Genomic DNA, 19,169 nt, shown 5'->3' on the forward strand with positions numbered 1-19,169 from the left:
GCGGCGATGGCGGCGGAGAGTTGGTGGCAGGAGGGGGGGCTCAAGGGGATCGTTGGCAGGCCGGCAGGGGGGTCCAATGTGGCGGTGGCGGCTCGGGGTGCAGCTAAACAGTGCCCCCCACCTCGGGCTCTGGCCCCCCTCCCGGCGAGGTCTGGCTACGCCCCTGATTCATGGTTTGGCACTAAAACATTATTTAATCAGTCAGGAGCCATTCCGGGCCAGTTAAATAGATTTGAATATTGGCCAATAAGTGTCAGTTCTATAATGACAGTTCTGTGTGGAACTGCCGTTAAACAATACAAGCATAAGTTCATCTTTTAAGGTGTGAGCACTTTAGCCAGCTCAAAGGCTGGTGAAAGTGCTGTAGGAGGAATAGCCTAATGGTTAGTGCATTAAGTGGAACTGGGTTCATTTCCCACTGCAGCTGCTTGTGACCCAGGGCAAGCCACTTAATCTTCCAGTGCTCCTGGAGCAAAACTGCGGTAAAAAGGAGTCTTAGCTATTCCCACACACTAAGGCCATCTTTACTGCATGGGTAAAATGTCTGCTTTTTCTAATTTTTTTAACGAATGGCCACACGATAATTTTCCCATTAGTTCATGGCCATTAGAATATGAGTCCCTACCATCACCTATTTTGTAGGTGATAAGGGGTCATGTGCTAACGATACGCTAATCGGTTAGCACACGGCAATGTAGCTGCACTAACCGATTAGCGCAGAACACACCTGCTGATAGTGTGGGCGTGTTTTTTGGGCGCATGCTGGGTCATTTTTTAGCTCCGCCTCCAGACCCGTCCCAGCACTAAAAAATAAAATCTAACTTTTAGCACATGATAAGCACATGCTGATCACAAAATTACCGCGGGGGTGTGGGCATTCCATGGTAAGTCCTTTCTTGCTGCGGAAAGCATGCATTAGTGCAGCAAAGGGCAACGAAAATGATAGCGGGGATGGGACGACTTCCCTATGAAGAAAGACTAAGGAGGCTAGGGCTTTTCAGCTTGGAGAAGAGAAGGCTGAGGGGAGACATGATAGAGGTATATAAAATAATGAGTGGAGTGGAACAGGTGGATGTGAAGTGTCTGTTCACGCTTTCCAAAAATACTAGGACTAGGGGGCATGCGATGAAACTACAGTGTAATAAGTTTAAAACAATCGAAGAAAATGTTTCTTCACCCAACGCGATATTAAACTCTGGAATTCGTTGCCAGAGAATGTGGTGAAGGCGGTTAGCTTGGCAGAGTTTTAAAAGGGTTTGGAAGGTTTCCTAAAGGACAAGTCCATAGACCGCTACTAAATGGACTTGGAAAAATCCACAATTTCGGGAATAACATGTATAGAATGTTTGTACGTTTGAGAAGCTGCCAGGTGCCCTTGACCTGGATTGGCCGCTGTCATGGACAGGATGCTGGGCTTGATGGGCCTTTGGTCTTTTCCCAGTATGGCATTACTTATGTACTTATGCTTACTGCAGGTTAGTAAAAGGACCCCTTAGACTGTGAGCCCACTAGGGACAGAGAAAGTACCTGCATATATGTATACCAGTTTGGTTGTAACACAGACAGTATATCAGATCCATTACTCTTTGACCCCCTATATTATATACCATGTGCGCACAAGTTCTGGACACGCCCCTGACCTGCCAATGCCACTCCCCAGTCTACACCCCTCTTGCAGTTATGCATGATGGATTTTGTGTGCACATTTTATAGAATACTTATTAAGGTTAGTCATATAATTAGTTGCAATTAACACCACTGAGTGCCAATTATTACTAATTAGCATCTGTTATCAGCTCATTATTATATTGTTATGCACTCAACTGTCCTAATTGAGGGGCCCTTTTATAAGGGTGCAGGAGGGCTAACGCGCGGGTAGTGCGTACCAAATCAGCACTACCGCCAGGGTAGCGCATGCGCCCGGCAGTAGTTTTGAGTTTGGCGTGCGCTGAATCCCATGGAAGAAAATATATTTCTATTTTCTACCACGGAGGGTGCTCCCGGTGGTAATCGGCAGCACAGCCACGTTGGCACACGCTGCATGGTTACCGCATGGGTAGCACCTGAACCCTTACCGCTAGCTCAATGAGGGATGGTAAGGGCTCAGGCCGTAAATAGGCACGCCCATTTCCTGGCCATAAGAATGGTCTTTTTCCCAAGCCGCACTAAAAAATGACCCAGCACACGCCCAAAAAACGCGCTCACACTACCGGCAGGCCACTTTTTATTGCGGTTTTGTAAAAGGACCCCTCAATACCTTGCGCATGCAACTATGCAGGCTAACGTAAGGTTGTGCATGTAAGCTTTAGAATTAGGGGGTAAATACATAAGCTCCTTACTGTTTCCATTTATATAAATCTTTGTTTGGCCCACTACCTCAACTGAAGCGAGCTGAAATGAACTTATCATCTCTGCAATGTATTAGACTTTTTCTACCTGTCACCTTGGTTTTTGAGTGTATAGTTTAATGAGTTATCCTTTGGCTCCCTCCTGCTATCTCCCCGGCTTCACTTTTCAAATGCATTCAGCATAATGAAATGCATTTTTGCTTGGCAATACTCTAAGTGTTTGCTAAAGCAAACCATAACTGCCTGCAAGATGTTCCGTACTTCGAAATGAGAAAGTCGAACGTGGAGAATTTATCCCTCTATTCTACATTTTAGTTAAACCAGTCAAGAGGATTTTTTTTCTGCATGTTTTAAAATAAAGAACAACGCTGTTTACTGCAGTATGACCAGATACCTTTTGTAAATCCAGTAGGTTTTAGACTGGGCTTACTCCTTTGTTCAGTATAAATCCACAGTAAGTACTTTCAAGCCTTGTTTCTATTTTCCTGGGGAAATAGCAGAAATCACAATTGTTACAAATCAAATGTGATATTTTTGTCATAGTCTTTTGTCAAAGTGTAAAACTCCAGCTCTTTTCTCTAGAAATCTGGAAAAGTATGCATTAAAGTACGAAATACAGGGGCCTTTCTACTAAGTCGCGTAGGTGCCTACACGCATACAATGCACGTCAAATTGGAAGTAGTGCCTGGCTACTGCGTGCCCCAGGTACCATTCCATTTTTGACACGCGTCCAAAACATGTGGTAGAAATTTTCTACCACTTGGCACTTACCTGGTGGTAATTGGCAGTGTATGCACATTGGTTTTAATTTTGCCACACATCCATTTTTGGCAACAAAAAAGGCCTTTTTTGCAGGCACGCTGAAAAAATGGGCCTGCGTGCATCCAAATCTACAAAATGAAGGTGGTCTTCTCTTACGATAGACCAAATATCCAAAAGTATTGGGAGATCCAGTACAATAGCGTAAGGCGTATCAAGCTTACACTCAGGTAATTAATCTCACTCTCTCCGGTAATTAATCTCACTCTCTGAGGAAAAGGCCTCAAGAAGCCCCCAGCTAATACACTTTTAGCTTCGGGGGCTGGACTGCTTCATCATTGGCCAAAAACCTCGTAATTTTATTGATTTAATATTCCTTGCATATACTATTGTTCAAATCTCAGTGGCTATGCAGCTCTATTGTTTTCACACCCAAGTTATGGGCAAGAGAATAACTTAGTTTATCTGTCTCCTCTTTTTCTTTTTTTCTCATTCTTTCTTACACCTCGAATCTTGACCACGGCCTGTGTGCATCTGGCCATTTTTCAGCGCTCCTTAGTAAAAGGGCCCCACAAGGACCAAATATCTTATGCAAAAATGTATGTGATATGACATACATAAATAAACGATCCAATGAGCGCCAATCGTTCATGAATGTTTTAATGCCATAATTACTGCACTCTCAATAAAACCTTGCCAGATAGTAACATAGTAACATAGTAGATTGACGGCAAGAAAAAAGACCTGCACGGTCCATCAGTCTGCCAAGATAAACTCATGTGTATACCCTTACCTTGATTTGTACCTGTCTTTCTCAGGGCACAGACCGTATAAGTCTGCCCAGCAGTTTTCCTGCCTCCCAACCACCTGTCCTGCCTCCCAAACACCTGTCCTGCCTTCCATCACCGACTCTGGCACAGACCGTATAAAAAAGTCTGCCTCCCCTATCCTCGCCTCCCAACCCAACCCCTCTTCCCCCCACCTGCTCTGCCACCCAATTGTAGCTAAGCTTCTGAGGATCCATTCCTTCTGCATAGGATTCCTTTATGCACATCCCATGCATGTTTGAATTCGGTTACTGTTTTCATCGCCACCACCTCCCGCGGGAGGGCATTCCAAGCATCCACCACCCTCTCCGTGAAAAAATACTTCCTGACATCTTTTCTGAGTCTGCCCCCTTCAATCTCATTTCATGTCCTCCTCGTTCTACCGCCTTCCCATCTCGGAAAAGATTTGTTTGCGGATTAATACCTTTCAAATATTTGAACGTCTGTATCATATCGCCCCTGTTCCTCCTTCCTCCTCCAGGGTATACATGTTCAGGTCAGCAAGTCTCTCTTCATACGTTTTGGAACGCAAATCCATACCATCCTCGTAGCTTTTCTTTGCACCGCTTCCATTTTTTTGACATCCTTCGCAAGGTACGGCCTCCAAAACTGAACACAGTACTCCAGGTGGGGCCTCACCAACGTCTTATACAGGGGCATAAAACCTCCCTTCTTCTGCTGGTCATCCTCTCCCTATACAGCCTAGCAATCTTCTAGCTACGGCCACCGCCCTTGTCACACTGTTTCGTCGCCTTCAGGTCCTCGGATACTATCACCCCAAGATCCCTCTCCCCCGTCCGTGCCAATCAGACTTTCCCCGCCTAACACATACGTCTCCCTTGGATTTCTACTCCCTAAGTGCATCACTTTGCATTTCTTGCATTGAATTTTAATTGCCAAACGTTAGACCATTCTTCTAGCTTCTTCAGGTTCTTTTTTCATGTTTTCCACTCCCTCCGGGGTGTCCACTCTGTTGCAAATCTTGGTGTCATCCGCAAAAAGGCAAACTTTACCTCGTAACCCTTCAGCAATGTCACTCACACAATATATTGACAGAATCGGCCACAGCACCGATCCCTGAGGCACTCCACTACTCACCTTTCCCTCCTCCGAGCAAACTCCATTCTACCACCCCCTCTGGCGTCTGCCTGTCAACCAGTTCCTAATCCAGTTCACCACTTCGGGTCCTATCTTCAGCCCATCTAGTTTATTCAAGAGCCTCCTGTGGGGAAACCGTGTCGAAAGCTTTGCTGAAATCTAAATAGATTACGTCCATAGCACGTCCTTGATTTAATTCTCCCGTCACCCAGTCAAAGAATTCAATGAGATTCGTTGGCACGATTTCCCTTTGGTGAAACCATGTTGTCTTGGATCTTGCAACTTATTGCTTCCAGGAAATTCACTATCCTTTCTTTCAGCATCGCTTCCATTACTTTACCAATAACCGAAGTGAGGCTTACCGGCCTGTAGTTTCCAGCCTCTTCCCTATCACCACTTTTGTGAAGAGGGACCACCTCCGCGTTCTCCAGTCCCTCGGAACCTCTCCCGTCTCCAAGGATTTATTAAACAAATCTTTAAGAGGACCCGCCAGAACCTCTCTGAGCTCCTCAATATCCTGGGGTGGATCCCGTCCGGCCCCATGGCTTTGTCCACCTTTAGCTTTCCAAGTTGTTGATAACCACTCTCTTCCGTGAACGGTGCCTCTCCGCTCCATTCTCAGGTGTACTTTTGCCAGTCCCTAGCGGTCCTTCTCCAGGATTTTCTTCTGTGAAAACAGAGCAAAAGTATCTATTTAGCAAATTGGCTTTTTCTTCATCATTTTCTACATAGCGTTTTGTTGTATCTTTTAGTCTCACAATTCCGTTTTTAGTCTTTCTCCTTTCACTAATATACCTGAAGAAGTTTTTGTCTCCCCTTCTTACATTTCTAGTCATTTGTTCTTCCGCTTGCACCTTCGCCAGACGTACCTCTCTCTTAGCTTCTTCAGTTTCATCGGTATTCCTCCCCGTGTTTCTGTTCTTGAGATTTTCTATATTTCTGGAACGCCAACTCTTTAGCCTTTATTTTCTCAGCCACTTGCTTGGAGAACCATATCGGTTTCCTTTTTTCTTTGCTTTTAGTTACTCTCCTTACATAAAGGTCTGTGGCCCTATTTATTACTTCTTTCAGCCTGGACCACTGTCCTTCCACTTCTCGTACGTCCTCCCAGCCATCAGCTCCTTTCTCAGGTATTCGGCCCATTTTACTAAAGTCAGCACGCTTGAAATCCAGGACTTTGAGTTTAGAGTGTCCGCCCTGCACTTCAGCCGTCATATCAAACCAAACCGTTTGATGGTCACTGCTTTTCAGGTGTGCACCCACTCTGACATTTGACACACTATTCCCATTTGTGAGCAACCAGATCCAACGTTGCTCCCTCCCTCGTGGGTTCCGTCACCATTTGTGTGAGCAGAGCACTTTGGAAAGCATCCACAATCTGTCTACTTCTTTCAGATTTGGCAGACGGAACCTTCCAATCTACATCTGGCAGATTAAAATGATGATTCATAAGATTATCTACGAAGATTCCCCAGCCTACATGTACAATCTGATTGACCTTCCTACCAGGAATCGCTCCAGATCTTCTTGAACTTATCTAAATCTACATTTTCCCAACTGTAAGGAATCAAGTCTAAAACATGTTATGCATCCAGTTTCCCCATTATAGGCAGCAAATTACGAAACACCTTGCCAAGATCAATTCGAACAGTCAATGGCCTTTTACCCTTCCGGAAGCTGTTGAAAACTCACCTTTTTAAGCAAGCCTACACATATGCAGTGGCGTAGCAAGGGGGGCTGCCACCCGGGGCGGTTTCGCCATTGCACTCCCCCCCCCCCCCGGGTGCAGGACGATGACATACCCCCCCGACCCAGTGCCTACCCTGAACTCCGTCTAAGCTCCTGCACCCTACCTTTAATAAAGCCTCAGAAACCGAGGCGAGGCACAGCGCCTCGCGCCTGCAAGTAAAAGAAGTATGGATGGATTGTCTCATCGTTGATCGGGCCTTCCCTCGCTCTGTCTGTCCCGCCCTTGCGGAAATAGGAAGTTACGTCAGTGGAGGGGCGGGACAGACAGAGCGAGGGGAAGGCCCAATCGACGATGAGATGATCCATCCATACTTCTTTTACTTGCAGGCGTGAGGCGCTGTGCATCGCCTCGGTTTCTGAGCTTTTTTAAAGGTAGGGTGCGGGAGCTTAGATGGAGTTCAGGGTAGGCACTGGGTCTGGGGGGGTGTCATCGTGGTGCACCCGGGAAGGGGGAGCTGGCAAGAAGCACCTCCCTTGAGCTCACACCCGGGGCGGACCGCCCCTCCCACCCCCCCTTGCTACGCCAGTGCACATATGACAAGTCTTAGGTATCCATCTGAGATACCTGGATCTGACTACTTGACAGAACTTAAAATATGTTTTTTTCATCCTTTTGAATTCATCCCTCTTCGAACCTTTATTATACATTCTTCCTACTCACAACACATTACCACAACTTACACCCTATCCCTGTTCCCTACCTCTTCCACCTTCCTCCCTTATCCTTTTTATTGTCCATCTCTTTATATACAATGTTAGATGTTTTATTCATTTTGTTTTATCTTGTAAATTTGCTATATTATGTAAGCCGCATTGAGCCTGCTGACAAGTGGGAAAGCGTGGGTTATAAATGTTACAATACAATACAATATATATCAAAGAACACAAAATACATCAGTATACTCAACAAATAAGAATTCCCATCAGGGGCTTATGTTGTCGTTCTCATAATAAATCATGAAGGGATGGACCACAGAAGCACAGCCTTCACGACTGCCTGTATTAGTGAAAAGTATGCTTGTTCTATTTATTATGTGACCTCAGACAGGTTTCTAAAACATATACTTTTACTTGAAAATCACCCCCAGGAAAACTATGATCTACATTTACACCTGGTGTTTGGTGAACATAACTTTCTCAGGTAAAATATGCACATATTTTTGAAAAAAAAAATCAGAAATATACAAATACGTGCAAACCCCCATTCCTGGGAACACCTTATCATCATGTGGGTTAAAATTAAGGGGTCCCTTTATCAAGCTGCGGTAAAAGGGGGCCTGCGCTAGCATCAGTGTGTATGTTTTTGACGCACACTGAGGCCCCTTTTTACCGCAGCGGGTAATAGGCTGTCTTTTTTGCTGGAAAAGAAATAGCCGTGCGATAAGTGAGCCACTGTTGCGCAGCCATTAAGGGGGGAGCACTTACCGCCACCCATTGAGGTGGCATAAGGACTCCCACACTAACCTGGTGGTAACTGGGCATTACCGCCGGGCAAGCAATAGCGCTATAAAATCGAAATGGTGTGTGCGGGGGTGGGAATTACCGCTGGGCTCCTGCAGTAGCCCGGCAGTAGTTCCAGACTGGCGCGCGGTAAGTCTGTTGCTGCGTGTCAACCCTTTAGTAAAAGGGCCCTTAAATGCATGCATGCCTTACCCACACATATGGGGTCATTTTATTTTACATGCAGAAAAGGGCTTTTATAATATTGCATGATCACATATATGTGTAAAAGCATGCATTTGATAAGGATGTGCCCACTGTTACATGATCTGTGTGTTTGCATTCCTGGAAGCATAGTTTGGGTGAAGTGGAGGAAGAATTGCACTGTACACATGGATTTTATAAGTATTGAGATACACATGTAGAAAGTAGGACTTCTAGAATGCCCATTTCTCAGGTCATTGGAAAACAATTAAAGTGGACGTGAAGACCAAACCAATGTGCTCATAGTGAATTACAATATTGCTGATGTGAATGGTTTTCTGCTGTGGAAAAAAAAACCTCTGTCAGACATTGTAAGTTCGGAACATAATAGAGCTCAGACTGTTAGTGCATAAAATATAAAACAACCAGAATACTATAGATTTTATGCACTCACCATTTTTGATCTCTGACGAGGTGATCCTTGTCTTTCACCTTAAATTCCACACATAGAGTTTGTAATAAATTTATCTTCCACTGTACCATCTTGATGCTTGCTGAAAATTACTGCATATTTGCCCATTGTTTCATAGTCAATATTCTCTAATGCATTTATTATAGCTGCAAATTCCACGTTCACACATTTTACTGAATTCACAAGAATTCTTAACAAGCAATTTGAACATACCAACATAAACGTATGGGGGTAGATACTTTCACCATATAGATCAGCATCATTTTCTATCAGCAATCAGCATACACCCTACCTATAGCAATTTCCATGCTTGAATCCTAAACTATAATGAAGACTCCAGTAAAGTTCTATGACAAATACACACTCTACTTTTTGTTATTTTTTAAATATTTTTTAAATACTGGAATTTTCCTATAAATTGAGGAAAAGACCTCAAATGCCCGACCGCTTACTTATTGATTTTCAGCGGCTTTAATGGGGGTGTGGTGTTCATCATAGGTCATAAAAACCTCATAATTTATTTTTTTTGACTCATTGAGCTTTCTTTAATTTATCCTTTAATTATTGTTCTAAAACATCTTTAATGCTTTATTTTAAAGAAAAAGGTCTGTTTTATTTGACCACTTCTCTGAAAAAATATGGAAAAACCACCTAGACGACCGATCCTCTCTTCTAGAGGTTCTCTTTTAGAACCCTTGTCTATGTTTGTGGACTTTTTCATCAAAAATGAGGTTGGAAAACATCCTACATACATAAAAGACACAACACATTTTTTGAACATTTTGAACAATATAAAATTTAAACAGCGAATCTTTGTAATGGTAACCTAGGATGTTGCTTCATTATATACATCAATACCCCAAGATGACGCTCTTATAGTCCTAAATACGTGAAAGACCACACAGAGTTCCCACGGAATTTATCATTTCGTTAGCAAGGATAGCTATGAAAGAAAATGTTTTCCTTTTCAATGGACACTTTATCATCAAGTATCTGACGTTGCAATGGGCGCTACGTTCGCCCCTTCTACAGCTTGCCTTTTATGAATGATTTCGAGAGACAGTGGATCTTTAATCACCGTTTGCAGAACGTATTCACTCTTGGCATAGATACATCGATGATGTATTTCTACTATGGTAAGGAGACATTCCAGAATTGAAATCTTTCGTCTCATGGGTTAATTCTTGTAATCCCACAATACAGTTTACATGTAATTTTTCATCTAAAGAAATCACATTTTTAGATGTTGACATCATACAAAAAGACAGAGCATTTGTCACAAAAGTGCATCGAAAAACAACCAATAAGAATATCTTTTTGCATTCCAAAAGTTGTCACCCTAAACATTGCAAGGATGCATTACCATATTCTCAATTTTTACGTTTTCGGAGAATTGCAGTAAAAAAGAAGACTTTAGACAACAATCAAAAAATCTAACGAGTGACTTAAAGAAACGTGGATATAATGACAACTTACTTAAAAAAGCATACAACATGCAAAGTTCAACAATAGGAATTGGCTATTAAAAAAGTCGGACAATAAAAATGTATCCTGAAAATACTTTGACTGTTATCAGTAAATACAATAATGCCAGTCCAAAAATTTTAAATATTATTAAAAAACAATGGCATATAATGAAATCACATACTATGTTCAAGGATATGTCCTTGAGAATATATTCTAGAGGAAGGAACCTCAAAGAAATCTTAAGTCGTCGTATTTAGAATCCACTGTAACGAGATCTACCAATGTTATGTATGGACATTTTAAATGTGGAAATTGTAAAAATTGTGATGTCCTCTACAGTTAAAATCAATGAGCATCGGAGTAATGTTAAACAAAATCGGATGGAGGCTCCATTAGTTGACCACTGTGTTAAATTCAATCATAAATTTGAACAGCTCAAATGTTTTATTATAGATGTAATCAACCCTAACATTAGAGGTGGTGATCGTGCAAAAAGCTTGTTAAAATCCGAACAAAGGTGGATACATTGGTTAAATACGTTAGAACCGTCAGGTCTAAATAACAACATTGAATGGAGGATATTTTTTAAGCAAATTAATGGACTCTCGGGCATTAATTATTCATATTAAATCCAATCAACAGTTTGTAGTTACATTCTAGTAAAAGTAAAGCTATTCTTCTCAGAAATTAAACATGAGATTCTGTTTTATCACAAACAAGATTGCATTATTATGTAAGTAAACATATGATAAGCATAAACATGTTCGATAAAAATAAGCATATGTTGTGATTGACCTGAAGTAATATATGAATGTGAGTCAATTGAATTCAGTTCCATCAAGATCCAATGATATTAAGAAAAGTTTAAATGAAGATGTTCAATCATTTAATCAAATAGAATTAGAGAACAGGTTATTGATGTTAATGTCATATGAACAATCATTGAAACATGTAATAATTCAATCATATTCGTGAGTTGCAAGAAAAGTTTAATTGGCTGTTTTCAAATTGATATATTTATGTATTTATTTATAACATTTGTATCCCACATTATAGAAATAATGCTAACATAGCGTTGCTGTGAAAATTCAATCGTATAAAAGATATGCTTTAAAGAAATAAAAGCATTAGATAATGATAGTACTGCAGATTGACATACACCAGAACCAATAAATTTGAGACAGTATTGAGATGTTTCTGATTGGTCCACAGCATGATCTAAATGATATAAATATTGCAATGACCCAAATGTTCAATCTTTGAAGCTCTGTTGAGCCTACTGCCAACAGGATAAAAAGTGAGTAAAAAAGATGGTTGATTCTTGTTTTACAGAAAGAACATGTTGAATATACGTTAAAGATTAGATGAAGTATGTAACAAAGTAGTCAGTTCTGCTATCCCATGAATGAACAATATGACATTTATCATTTAGGTAATTTGAGAGTTATCCTTTGTGTATGAAACATCGATGCAGAGCCCCTGATGAAGCCAAATAAGTGAAACGAATGTGGCCGCCGTCAGGCAACAGATAAGTGCTCGACCTCTTTTTGCTTCAAATACAATATTGTCTACAGTGCAGAGAAAGAATACAAGTGGTCAAACTGACCTTTTTCAGAGAAGTGGTCAAATAAAACAGACCTTTTCTTTAAAATAAAGCATTAAAGATTTTTTAGAACAATAATTAAAGGATAAATTAAAATAAAGCCCAATGAGTCAAAAAAATAAATTACAAGGTTTTGATGACCTATGATGAACATCAGGTCCCCATTTAAAGCCGCCGAAAATCAATAAGTAAGCAGTCGGGCCTTTTGAGGTCTTTTCCTAGTTTTTATAGGAAAATTCCAGTATTTAAAAAATAAGAAAAAGTAGAGTGTGTATTTGTCATAGAACTTTACTGGACTCTTCATTATAGTTTTGGATTATCATAAGTTTAGTCTCAGTTCGTTTCCTCCTATTTTTGCTATGCTTGAATCCTGTCATAACAAACAATGAACTGTTAAATCTAGATGAAACATTTGACCAACAGTTGCACTCAGAAAACCTGTAAAAGGAATATGCTGCTCAACCTTTTCTTGACAAGCAGCCAAACATGCCTATCTATGCCTTCCATAGCTGATGATCTCATCAAAAATCAGATATCAGCACCTTTTCACTCTCAGATTTTTCTTTCCACACCCAGCATTTCCCATCTTAGGGGCCCTTTTACTAAGCTGCGTTGGCACCTACATGCAACCAAAACATGCGCCTACACTGACAGAGGCCATTTTTCAGCGCACTTTAGTAAAAGGACACTTAATATTTTCCAGTAGGTCTAAAACTGTGATCTAACATTATGCCTCTGATTCATCAGGTCTTGTTTCCCATTTATTGTATGTGAGAAGCAAGCCTTGGTGAATCAAACTGTATATTGCAGGTGGTCTATATGAAAACTAATCAGCTCCCTTTTTCTTTCCACTCATTCATTCCAGTCTCACTTATTCCATCTAAACATGTAGTCCTTTTAATAAACAGTACTAAGTAGTAAGCAAGTGAATTAATACATACTATTACCACATGAGCATGGTAACAATTACTGCACTGGAATGACAGCTTGCTTACGCTAATTCATGTGCTAACTGCATAGCCTATTATGGGGCAGGAAATGGGTGAAGAATGGCCATGGACTAAACATTGTAGTTAGCCCAGGCTAATATACTGCATACAGGTGCATTTACTGCCTCCTCAGGTGGAGGTGATAAACGCATATGCTTCAATTGTGAAAACACTAGACACGTTTTTTTCTATATGGAAATATGTTGTTACAGGTGCCTACCAGCAAATTTAAAAGGAATATTTGGATTTAGCTCTTACATCAAGGTGAGTTAACCTTCTAGGTTTGTACCTGAGGCATTAAAGCATGAGAAAGACTTGAATCCTGACTTTGCTATTTCTCAGCCAGTGCTCTATCCATTAGGTTATTCCTCTACTCCTGTGGCAAGTAAATTCAACTGAAATGGATGGAAACCCCCACTGTTATAATACAAAACTGCTTGCCCCATTGATTTTAATTAAAATGATTAAAACATTCACAGCGGAATAATCGAAAGAGAAGGACACCCATCTTCTGACACAAATCGGGAGATGGGTGTCCTTCTTTCAGGGTCGCCCAAATTGGCATAACTACAATGCACACCAGTGGTGTGGCTTTGCTTGTAATATTTGCTATGTGCTGATATGGTCTGCTTCAAGCCCTGAAGTAGCATCATAAAAAGAAAATTCTAACAAATTTCAGGAAATCAAAAAAAGAATGACCTGCATTACAATGGCAGTAAAACACTACAAGGCCAATGTTCAGCCATGGAAATGTATAATTTGAAATGTTTAACCTAGACACTATCGGTTCAGGCTTGTATAACTTGAACCATCTAAGGGATCCTTTTACTAAGGTGCGGTAAAAAGTAATTAGCATGTCCTTCCCACGCTCTAAAGTTATTTTACTGCAGCCATAAAATGCCCTTTTTTCTATTTTTCCATCAATGGTCATGCACTGTTTAAATATTGAACTGAAACTTGATTATGTACACATTACTATTTTTTCCCCACTGTGAGACGTTAACTCATCTAATATGAAATGGAGAAAATGACCTCAGCAGTCCTTGTATGGCAGCAGATCAAAATTTCTAAGTGCCGGCAGTTTTTTAGGCTCCAATCTTATCATTGGTCAAAAAACTCCATATTCAATGTTACTTTTAATTTTTTAAGTTTTTTCTGTTAAAGTGACTTTTTCTCTTCAGAAATAATTATAATTTCAAAGGCACATCTTTCTTAATGTACCATACCCAATTTACCCGGAGGCATTTAATTTCATATGTTATTCAGGCATAATAAAGAAGTTGCAAGACACTTAGCTTTGCTTATCTGCCATTTGCACACAGCCATTTTTATAAAAATTACCATGGGAGCACTTACCGGCACATATTTCTTTTAGGCAATAAGGGCTCCTGCGTTATCCGTGAATTCTTAACCAGGTCACCTCCATTTCTCCTTCCCTTAGTCCATTCTCTCAACCCTCCAACCCCTGCCTCCTTTTCTTCCTTTTCTGAAATCACTGAAGAGGAAACTATACATCTTCTTTCCTCCTCGAAACTAACTACCTGTTCCTCTGATCCTATTCCCACCCAACTACTTAACACTATCTCTCCTACTGTCATCCCTTTTATTTGTCATATCTTCAATCTTTCACTGTCCACTGCGACTGTTCCTGATGCCTTCAAACATGCCGTAGTCACACCACTCCTTAAAAAACCTTCATTGGACCCTACCTGTCCTTCCAACTATCGCCCCGTCTCCCTCCTCCCTTTCCTATCCAAGATACTTGAACATGCTGTTCACCGCTGTTGCCTTGACTTTCTTTCATCGCAAGCTATTCTTGATCCACTTCAATCTGGCTTTCGCCCCCTTCGTTCAACTGAAACAGCTAAAGTCTCCAATGGTCTGTTCCTGGCCAGAACCAAAGGTCTCTATTCTATCCTCATCCTTCTTGATCTATCTGCTGCTTTTGACACTGTTGATCACAGCCTACTCCTTGATACGCTGTCCTCACTTGGATTTCAGGGCTCTGTTCTTTCCTGGTTTTCTTCTTATCTCTTCCCAGCTTACCTTTAGTGTATACTCTAGTGGATCCTCCTCTACTTCTATCTCACTGTCAGTTGGTGTACCTCAGGGATCTGTCCTGGGACCTCTTCTTTTCTCCATCTATACTTCTTCCCTTGGTACTCTGATCTCATCCCATGGTTTTCAATATCATCTCTATGCTGATGACTCCCAGATCTACCTCTCCACACCAGAAATCTCAGCTGAAATCCAGGCCAAAGTATCAGCCTGCCTGTCTGACATTGCTGCCTAGATGTCTCAGCGCCATCTGAAACTAAACATGACCAAGACTGAGCTTCTTATCTTTCCCTCTAAGCCAACCTCTCTTCCTCCCCCATTCTCTATTTCTGTGGATAACACTCTCATCCTTCCTGTCTCATCAGCTCATAACCTTGGGGTCATCTTCGACTCCTCCCTCTCCTTCTCTGTACATATTCAGCAGACTGCTAAAACCTGTCGTTTCTTTCTCTATAATATCAGCAAAATTTGCCCTTTCCTTTCTGAGCACACTACCAGAACCCTCATCCACACTCTTATCACCTCTCACTTGGACTATTGCAACTTGCTTCTCACAGGTCTCCCACTTAGCCATCTCTCTCCTCTTCAATCTGTTTAAAATTCTGCTGCAGGACTAATATTCCTCCAGTGTTGTTATGCTCATATTAGACCTCTCCTCAAGTCACTTCACTGGCTTCCTATCCGTTTCCGCATACAGATCAAACTCCTCTTATTGACCTATAAGTGCATTCACTCTGCAGCTCCTCAGTACCTCTCCACTCTCATCTCTCCCTACATTCCTCCCCAGGAACTCCATTCACTGGGTAAATCTCTCTTATCTGCACCCTTCTCCTCCACTGCTAACTCCAGACTCCGTTCCTTTTATCTTGCTGCACCACATGCCTTGAATAGACTTCCTGAGCCGGTACATCAAGCTCCATGTCTGGCCGTCTTCAAATCTAAGCTAAAAGCCCACCTTTTTGATGCTGCTTTTAACTCTTAACCCTTATTCACTTGTTCAGAACCCTTATTTTATCATCCTCACTTTAATATTCCCTTATCTCTTGTTTGTCCTGTTTGTCTGTCCTAATTAGATTGTAAGCTCTGTCGAGCAGGGACTGTCTCTTCATGTTCAAGTGTACAGCGCTGCATACGTCTAGTAGTGCTTTAGAAATGATAAGTAGTAGTAGTAGTAATAACTAACCAGTTAACAAACGGTACTGTAGATGCAGTAACTGGTTAACATAGGAATGCCCACTTTCTGCAACTGAAATGCCCCCTAAAAAAATACAAAAAATTATTTAGCACACAGTTAACACGCACACATTCATAAACTACTGTGTGACACTGTAGCATGTCCTGCGGTAGTCCATTTATTGATGCATTAGCTCCTAACTATGCTTAGTAAATGGACCCCTAAGTTAGGTGTTTTGAGTTGTACTTGCTATTTGCATGTCCCAGTTGGCCCTCCTAACTTATACATTTAAACAGCCGAATATTACCACTTAGATACATAGGTGAGATATCCAAGTGGTGCTGCCCCTTTTTTGTGTAGATCATTTTGGCCATATGGGGGTCCTTTTACTAAGGTTCGCTGAAAAATGACCTGCACTGTTGGCACCTGTATTGGATCCGTGCAGGTCCATTTTTCACTGCACCTGCAAAAAAAGGCCTTTTTTTCTTTGGCCAAAAATGGACTTGCGGCAAAATAAAAATTGGCGCACGTCCATTTTGGACCTCAGACCTTTCCACCACCCACTGACTTAATGGTAAGGTCTCACGTGTTAACCGGGAAGTAATCGTCAGCACACGTACACTGCCGATTACCGCCCGGTTAGCGCCACGCGATAGAAAATAAAAATATTTTCTGTTGTGCATATCGGACACATGTAAAAAATGGAATTTCCACCTGGGGCACATGGTAGCCGGGCAGTAGTTCAAAATTCACACGCAATGGATTTGCATCGCCACCTATGCGCCTTAGTAAAAGGGCGACAAACAGAGATAAAAGAAGTGGGAAAAGAAAACCAGGCTTATCCAAAGAACTGGGACCAAACAAATAATTAATAATATTCACTATTGCATCAGTGCTTATTCCAGTGCCTTACGGTTTGACACAACGTTTTTTTTTAAAGACCAACTTTATGTTGCTATTTCAAGCCTTCTGTTTTTCAGCCTAAAAGTAAAATTAGACCATCAGTCTTTCCTTAAGACATAAGACTCCTGATGCAGGCCGCCAGGCCGAAACACAAAGTTGTGTCGAGTCATTTCTATGGAAACATTAATAAACTGTGTTGATTTTATTATTAATTATTTGTTTGGTCCCAGTTCTTTGGATAAGCCTGGTTTACTTTCCCCACTTCTTTTATCTCTGTTTGCTGCCCCGTGGGATCTATTGAGTTTCTCCGCGTACGTGGATCCTCTTTAGCCTTAGTAAAAGGGCCCCATGGTGATTTATTCATCCAAAATTTTCCATTCAAAAGGTCTGTTCTTTTAAAAAAAATCTAGACAATCAGCCTCTGTATAAGTACTTTTAACATCAACCTGTACAGACATAATTTACCTAATCGCCGCAACACTGCTCAGGTGCAGGAGTCAATCAGCCTTTTCTCTGGTGCACCACCACAAGCATTAGGCATATTGTGATAGGAAAAGCATTCCCTTGTCTTAATGTTATCCAGAAGCACCCTCAATAACAGCATGCAAACTGAAAACATGCTGAAGCCCAGTGTAACCTATACATTTGTGCCTTATAAATATGTAAACTCACCTCTCGGTTTAAATTGAACCACCAGGCACCTCATCTTTGAAACATGAGCCACACTGTAATGCAGAAATGTTACATACACAGTCACATAATAGCTTTATCAGAGGACAGGTGGCACAAAATGTAGAAGACAAAATAAAATAGTGTAAAAAAAATGTAAATGAAAACCGGCCATTTAATTCAGTTAACACCTGCCAATAAATAAACGGTTGATATAAAAAGAAGGCAGGTGGAGCTCTACAGCCGGGTAGTAATGGATTGCAATGCGTTTCTGAATGGTAATGTGCTACAGCTATGGTTTCATTTGCTTATTACGGACCTTGTTGCACAAGGGAATTCTCCCAATTTGTGTCTATGGCAACAATTCTGAGTGGAGAGTGCTTCCGACTACGTCTGTATGTGTGTGCAACGTACATGCATGAAATACATGAAACTAAAGTTTGCACAAGCTTGGAATTTTCACGTAATGGCAGTCTTCCTTCTAAGCCTGTAGGAAAAGGAGGGGTAAGGTATCAGGGAATATGTGTTACAAATGGGACTTCTAGTCTTAAATGTGTATTCATTATAAATTTAGGCGTTTATTTTGCATCTAACTAGGGGTTCTCTGAGAGTGCAGAAAATTGGTATTTGTCAGTGTTGTAATAGTGCAGGTGGCATTGCTGGGGGTTCCTTTTCTGGGGAGATCACGTACATGCGTTTGCGCAGCTGAGGAGTCGTCAGCATGGAAAAAGCACAAAAACAGAAAGGCTAATGAAGAGAGCTACTGCGGGCAGAAGTGCAAGGTTACTGGGCACATGATGCAGAAATGGATTCAGCTCAGAAGTTAACTCCCGCGGTGGACATTGGCACACAGCATAATAAAATGAATGGTAACAAGGCCATTAGCTATTCTACCCCCAATGCTATGAATTCCTGCAGAAGACAAGGCCAGAAGAATGTCTGAAGAATCGGGTTAGCCTGCCCATCTGCAGCAGTTGCATCAGAGCAGAAAAGCTACCAGCCCTCTCCCCCTGGCCTCTCAGATCCTCAATTCCCCCCAAGTTAATTCCTGATCCTCTGATTCCCCCCCCCCCCCCCCACTTACCATCTCCCTTAATCACTCCAGACCCACTGGACATCCCACCCCAGTCCCCCCCCCCTCAAAATAGCTCTGATTGTCTGGAGGCACACCCAAACCTCCGATCCCCCACTCTTTGAGATGACCTGCCAATCTTGCTGACCATCCCCCCCCCAAATACCCATTGTGTCTAGTGAAACCCACAACCCCCTGGCTCCCACCCTTGCATAACTTTAAGAAGAGGTAAAACCAATGTCCACTCACTCCTGTGAAAAGGGCAGGGATGCAATATTTGTTTGGGGGTATCATGAGGTTGGGGGGGGGTCCACTGGACATAGAGACTATTTGTTTG

Source organism: Microcaecilia unicolor, chromosome 1 (genome assembly GCF_901765095.1).
Source record: "Microcaecilia unicolor chromosome 1, aMicUni1.1, whole genome shotgun sequence".
NCBI lineage: Eukaryota > Metazoa > Chordata > Amphibia > Gymnophiona > Siphonopidae > Microcaecilia > Microcaecilia unicolor.